Genomic DNA, 6000 nt, shown 5'->3' on the forward strand with positions numbered 1-6000 from the left:
CTCTTGATATGCCCCGGCTTGCCACAATGGTGACAAATGAACTCCTTTCTTGGTTTGTACTTTCCTCTTGACTTGCTTCGACTCTCTGACTTGTCAGAACTGTGAGGTTTTCTACTTTGACTTCTCCCCCCGTGACTCTGAAACAGGTGTTTCTGACTGGGAAGAGGCATTAGTCAAACCTCGCTCTCTTCTCCTAGCTTCTTCATTCAATATGCTCTCTTTAATCATTGCTAACGTCAACTTCCCATTTGGAGCTGAGTTAGTCAGTGTCACAACCAGAACTTCCCAACTATCAGGCAAAGAGCTCAACAACAACAACAAGGCTTGCAACTAATCATTCAAAGTGATTTCATTATTTGTCAGTTGGTTCACTGTCTCCTAAAAAATGCTCAAGTGCTCCGGCATTGATTTACCTTCAACATACTTCATATTGACAAGCTTCCTAATCAAGAATGCTTTGTTTTGCACATTCTTTCTCTCATATAACTCCTTCAATTTGTTCCACATATTCTCGGCATTCGTTTCGGTGTCAACATGTGGATTGATGAGCGGATAATTTATACGCTTTTTGGCATTGTTTTTAGTATATTTTTAGTAGAATCTAGTTACTTTTAGTATATTTTTATTAGTTTTTAATTAAAAATCACATTTCTGGACTTTACTATGAGTTTGTGTGTTTTTCTGTGATTTTAGGTATTTTTTGGCTGAAATTGAGGGACTTGAGCAAAAATCAGATTCAGAGGTTGAAGAAGGACTGCAGATGCTGTTGGATTCTGATCTCCCTGCACTCAAAGTGGATTTTCTAGAGCTACAGAACTCCAAATGGCGCGCTTCCAATTGCGTTGGAAAGTAGACATCCAGGGCTTTCCAGCAATATTTAATAGTCCATACTTTGAATAAGGATTGACGACGTAAACTGGCGTTCAACTCCAAGAATGACCTCTCCACGTGTAAACTTCAAGCTCAGCCCAAGCACACACCAAGTGGGTCCCAGAAGTGGATTTCTGCATCATTTACTCAATTCTGTAAACCCTAGTAACTAGTTTAGTATAAATAGGACTTTTTACTATTATGTTTACATCTTGGGACGTTTAGTTCTTAGATCATGGGGGCTGGCCATTCGGCCATGCCTGAACCTTTCACTTATGTATTTTTCAACGGTTGAGTTTCTACACACCATAGATTAAGGTGTGGAGCTCTGCTGTTCCTCAAAGATTAATGCAAAGTACTACTGTTTTTCTATTCAATTCAACTTATTCCGCTTCTAAGATATCCATTCGTTCCCAAGAACATGATGAATGTGATGATTATGTGACGCTCATCATCATTTTCACTTATGAACGCGTGCCTGACAACCACTTCCGTTCTACCTTAGATTTAATGGATATCTCTTGGATATCTAATACAGAGGACCGAGTCCGAGATATTAGAATCTTCGTGGTATAAGTTAGAACCCATGGATGGCCATTCCTGAGATCCGGAAAGTCTAAACCTTGTCTGTGGTATTTCGAGTAGGATCTGGGAAGGGATGGCTATGACGAACTTCAAACTTGCGAGTGCTGGGCGTAGTGACAGACGCAAAAGGATAGTAAATCCTATTCCAGTATGATCGAGAACCGACAGATAATTAGCCATGCAGTGACAGCACATTGGACCATTTTCACAGGAGGATGGGATGTAGCCATTGACAACGGTGATGCCCTACATAAAGCTTGTCATGGAAAGGAGTAGGATTGATTGGATGAAGACAGCAGGAAAGCAGAGATCAGAGGAACGAAAGCATCTCTATACGCTTATTTGAAATTCTCACCAATGAATTACATAAGTACCACTATCCTATTTTATATTTTATTTATTTTCATCCACTATAATTTCTTAATACAATTTAATCCGCCTGACTGAGATTTACAAGGTGACCATAGCTTGCTTCAAGCCGACAATCTCCGTGGGATCGACCCTTACTCACGTAAGGTTTATTACTTGGACGACCTAGTGCACTTGCTGGTTAGTTGTACGAAGTTGTGAAACAGATATAAGATCATGAACGTGCGTATTGAGTTTTTAGCGCCGTTACCAAGGAATGGAATGATCATGATTTCGCACACCAAGTTTTTGGCGCCGTTTCCGGGGAGAGAACGAACAACAAATTTTACAACCTCAGAGTAACAATTTTGCATACCAAGTTTTTGGCGCCGTTGCCGGGGATTGTTCGAGTTTGGACAACTGACGGTTCATCTTGTTGCTCAGATTAGGTAATTTTCTTTTTTGTTTTATTTTCAAAAAATAATTTTGTTTTCAAAAATCTTTCAAAAAAATTTCTTTTCCTTTTGTTTTCGAAAATTATTCTAAATTTTTAAGAATGAATTCTAAAGTTTTAAAATGGTATGCTGAAGTTTGGCTGGCCATCAAGCTTTAGACTAACCTGGTATGATTCCTGGAATCTTGATTGAGGACTTTGAATTCATTGCTTCCTTTTCCCTATATGTTTTCAAAAAAAAAATATACAAAAATCCAAAAAAAATTACTAAAATCATAAAATCAAAAATATTTTTTGTTTCTTGTTTAAGTCTAGAGTCAATTTTTAAGTTTGGTGTCAATTGCATTTTTTCTCTTTCTAAAAATTTATGCATTTTTCGAAAATTCATGCATTCATAGTGTTTTTCATGATCTTCAGGTTGTTCTTGGTAAGTCTTCTTGTTTGATCTTCATATCTTCTTGTTTTGTGTCATTTCTTGTTTTTCATATGCATTTTTAATTTGTTAGTTTCTAAAGTTTGAAAATTTCTAAGTTTGGTGTCTTGCATGTTCTTCTTTCATTAAAAATTTTCAAAAATAAGTCTTGATGTTCATCTTGATCTTCAAAGTGTTCTTGGTGTTCATCTTGATATTCATAGTGTTCTTGCATGCATTGTGTGTTTTGATTCATAATTTTTATGTTATGAGTCTTTTTCATGTTTTTCTCTTTCTTCATTAAAAATTCAAAAATAAAAAAAATATCTTTTCCTTATTTTACTCAAAATTTTCGAAAATATGATTTGATTTAGTCAAAAAGTTTTTAAATTTAGTTGTTTCTTATGAGTCAAATCAAATTTTCAATTTAAAAATCTTACCTTTTTCAAAATCTTTTTCAAAAATCAAATCTTTTTCATTTTTCTTATTTATTTTCAAAAATTTTGAAAATATTTTTTAAAAATCTTTTTCTTAATTTTATCTCATAATTTTCGAAAATATTATCGACAATTAATGTTTTGATTCAAAAATTTCAAGTTTGTTACTTGCTTGTTAAGAAAGATTCAAACTTTAAGTTCTAGAATCATATCTTGTGATTACTTGTGAATCAAGTCATTAATTTTGATTTTTAAAAATCAAATCTTTTTCAAAACTTTGATTTCAAAATCTTTTTCTAACTTCTTATCTTTTCAAATTTAATTTTCAAATCTTATCTTTTTGTTTCAATCATATCTTTTTAAATTTCAATCATATCTTTTTCAAAAACAAATTTCAAAACTTTTTCAATCAATCTTATCTTTTTGTTTCAATCATATCTTTTTCAAAAACTACCTAACTACTCTTCTCTCTCTAATTTTCGAAAATACCTCCCTCTTTTTCAAAAATTCTTTTTAATTAATTAATTGTTTTAATTTTTAATTTTAATCCTTTAATTTTCGAAAATAATCAACCCTTTTTTTTTAAAAAATTAATTTTCGAAAACTTCTCTCTTTCATCTTCTTCTATTTATTTATTTACTAACACTTCTCTTCATCTCAAATCACTGCTCCTATCCTCACCCTTTTGTTTGGATTCTCCTTTCTTTTCTCTTCTACTCTTCTTTTCTTCTACTCACACAAAGGAATCTCTATACTGTGACATAGAGGATTCCATATTTTCTTTGTTATTCCCTTCTTTGTCATATGAGCAGGAGCAAGGACAAGAACATTCTTGTTGAAGCAGATCCTGAACCTGAAAGGACTCTAAAAAGAAAACTAAGAGAAGCTAAAATACAACAATCCAGAGACAACCTTACAGGAATTTTCGAACAGGAAGAGGAGATGGCAGCTGAAAATAATAATAATGCAAGGAGGATGCTTGGTGACTTTACTGCACCTAATTCCAATTTACATGGAAGAAGCATCTCCATTCCTGCCATTGGAGCAAACAATTTTGAGCTTAAACCTCAATTAGTTTCTCTGATGCAGTAGAACTGCAAGTTCCATTGACTTCCATCTGAAGATCCTTTTCAGTTCTTAACTGAATTTTTGCAGATCTGTGATACTATTAAGACTAATGGAGTAGATCCTGAAGTCTACAGGCTCATGCTTTTCCCTTTTGCTGTGAGAGACAGAGCTAGAGTATGGTTGGATTCTCAACCTAAAGATAGCCTGAACTCTTGGGATAAGCTGGTCACGACTTTCTTAGCCAAGTTCTTTCCTCCTCAAAAGCTTAGTAAGCTTAGAGTGGATGTTCAAACATTCAGACAGAAGGAAGGTGAATCCCTCTATGAAGCTTGGGAGAGATACAAGCAACTGACCAAAAAGTGTCCTTCTGACATGCTTTCAGAATAGACCATCCTGGATATATTCTATGATGGTCTGTCTGAATTAGCTAAGATGTCATTGGATACTTCTGCAGGTGGATCCATTCACCTAAAAAAAACGCCTGCAGAAGCTCAAGAACTCATTGACATGGTTGCTAATAACCAGTTCATGTACACTTCTGAGAGGAATCCTGTGAGTAATGGGACGCCTCAGAAGAAGGGAGTTCTTGAAATTGATACTCTGAATGCCATATTGGCTCAGAATAAAATATTGACTCAGCAAGTCAATATGATTTCTCAGAGTCTGAATGGAATGCAAGCTGCATCCAACAGTACTCAAGAGGCATCTTCTAAAGAAGAAGCTTATGATCCTGAGAACCCTGCAATAGCAGAGGTAAATTATATGGGTGAACCTTATGGAAACACCTATAACCCGTCATGGAGAAATCACCCAAATTTCTCATGGAAGGATCAACAAAAGCCTCAACAAGGCTTTAATAATGGTGGAAGAAATAGGTTTAGCAATAGCAAGCCTTTTCCATCATCTTCTCAGCAACAGACAGAGAACTCTGAACAAAATACCTCTAATTTAGCAAACTTAGTCTCTGATCTGTCCAAGGCTACTCTAAGTTTTATGAGTGAAACAAGGTCCTCCATAAGAAATTTGGAGGCACAAGTGGGCCAGCTGAGCAAGAAAATCACTGAAACGCCTCCTAGTACTCTCCCAAGCAATACAGAAGAGAATCCAAAGAGAGAGTGCAAGGCCATTGATATATCAATCATGGCCGAACCCACAAGGAAGGGGAGGACGTGAATCCCAAGGAGGAAGACCTCCTGGGACGTCCAGTGATCAATAAGGAGTTTCCCTTTGAGGAACCAAAGGAATCTGAGGCTCATCTAGAGACCATAGAAATTCCATTGAACCTCCTTATGCCCTTCATGAGCTTTGATGAGTATTCTTCTTCTGAAGAGAATGAGGATGCTACTGAAGAGCAAGTTGCCAAGTACCTTGGTGCAATCATGAAGCTGAATGCCAAATTATTTGGTAATGAGACTTGGGAAGATGAACCTTCCTTGCTCATCAATGAACTGAGTGATCTGGATCAACTGACATTGCCTCAGAAGAAACATGATCCTGGAAAGTTCTTAATACCTTGTACCATAGGCACCATGACCTTTGAGAAGGCTCTGTGTGACCTTGGGTCAGGGATAAACCTCATGCCACTCTCTGTAATAGAGAAACTGGGAATCCTTGGGGTACAGGCTGCCAATTTCTTATTAGAGATGGCAGACAAATCTATGAAAATGACTTATGGACTAGTAGAGGATGTGCTAGTAAAGGTTGAAGGCCTTTACATCCCTGCTGATTTCATAATCCTAGATACTGGGAAGGATGAGGATGAATGCATCATCCTTGGAAGATCTTTCCTAGCCACAGCAGGAGCTGTGATAGATGTTAACAGAGGA

The 6000-nt window shown here is 36.2% G+C and overlaps 1 non-coding gene across 1 annotated transcript; it reads right to left on the minus strand.

Annotated features, from left to right (window-relative positions):
• Positions 1-4444: 4444 nt before the first annotated feature.
• Positions 4445-4552, minus strand: LOC112767705 (small nucleolar RNA R71). Its single transcript, XR_003185147.1, has one exon. It is a non-coding gene; the product is annotated as a small nucleolar RNA R71 (small nucleolar RNA).
• Positions 4553-6000: the final 1448 nt, after the last annotated feature.

Source organism: Arachis hypogaea, chromosome 17, assembly GCF_003086295.3.
Source record: "Arachis hypogaea cultivar Tifrunner chromosome 17, arahy.Tifrunner.gnm2.J5K5, whole genome shotgun sequence".
In the NCBI taxonomy this organism is placed as follows: Eukaryota; Viridiplantae; Streptophyta; class Magnoliopsida; order Fabales; family Fabaceae; genus Arachis; species Arachis hypogaea.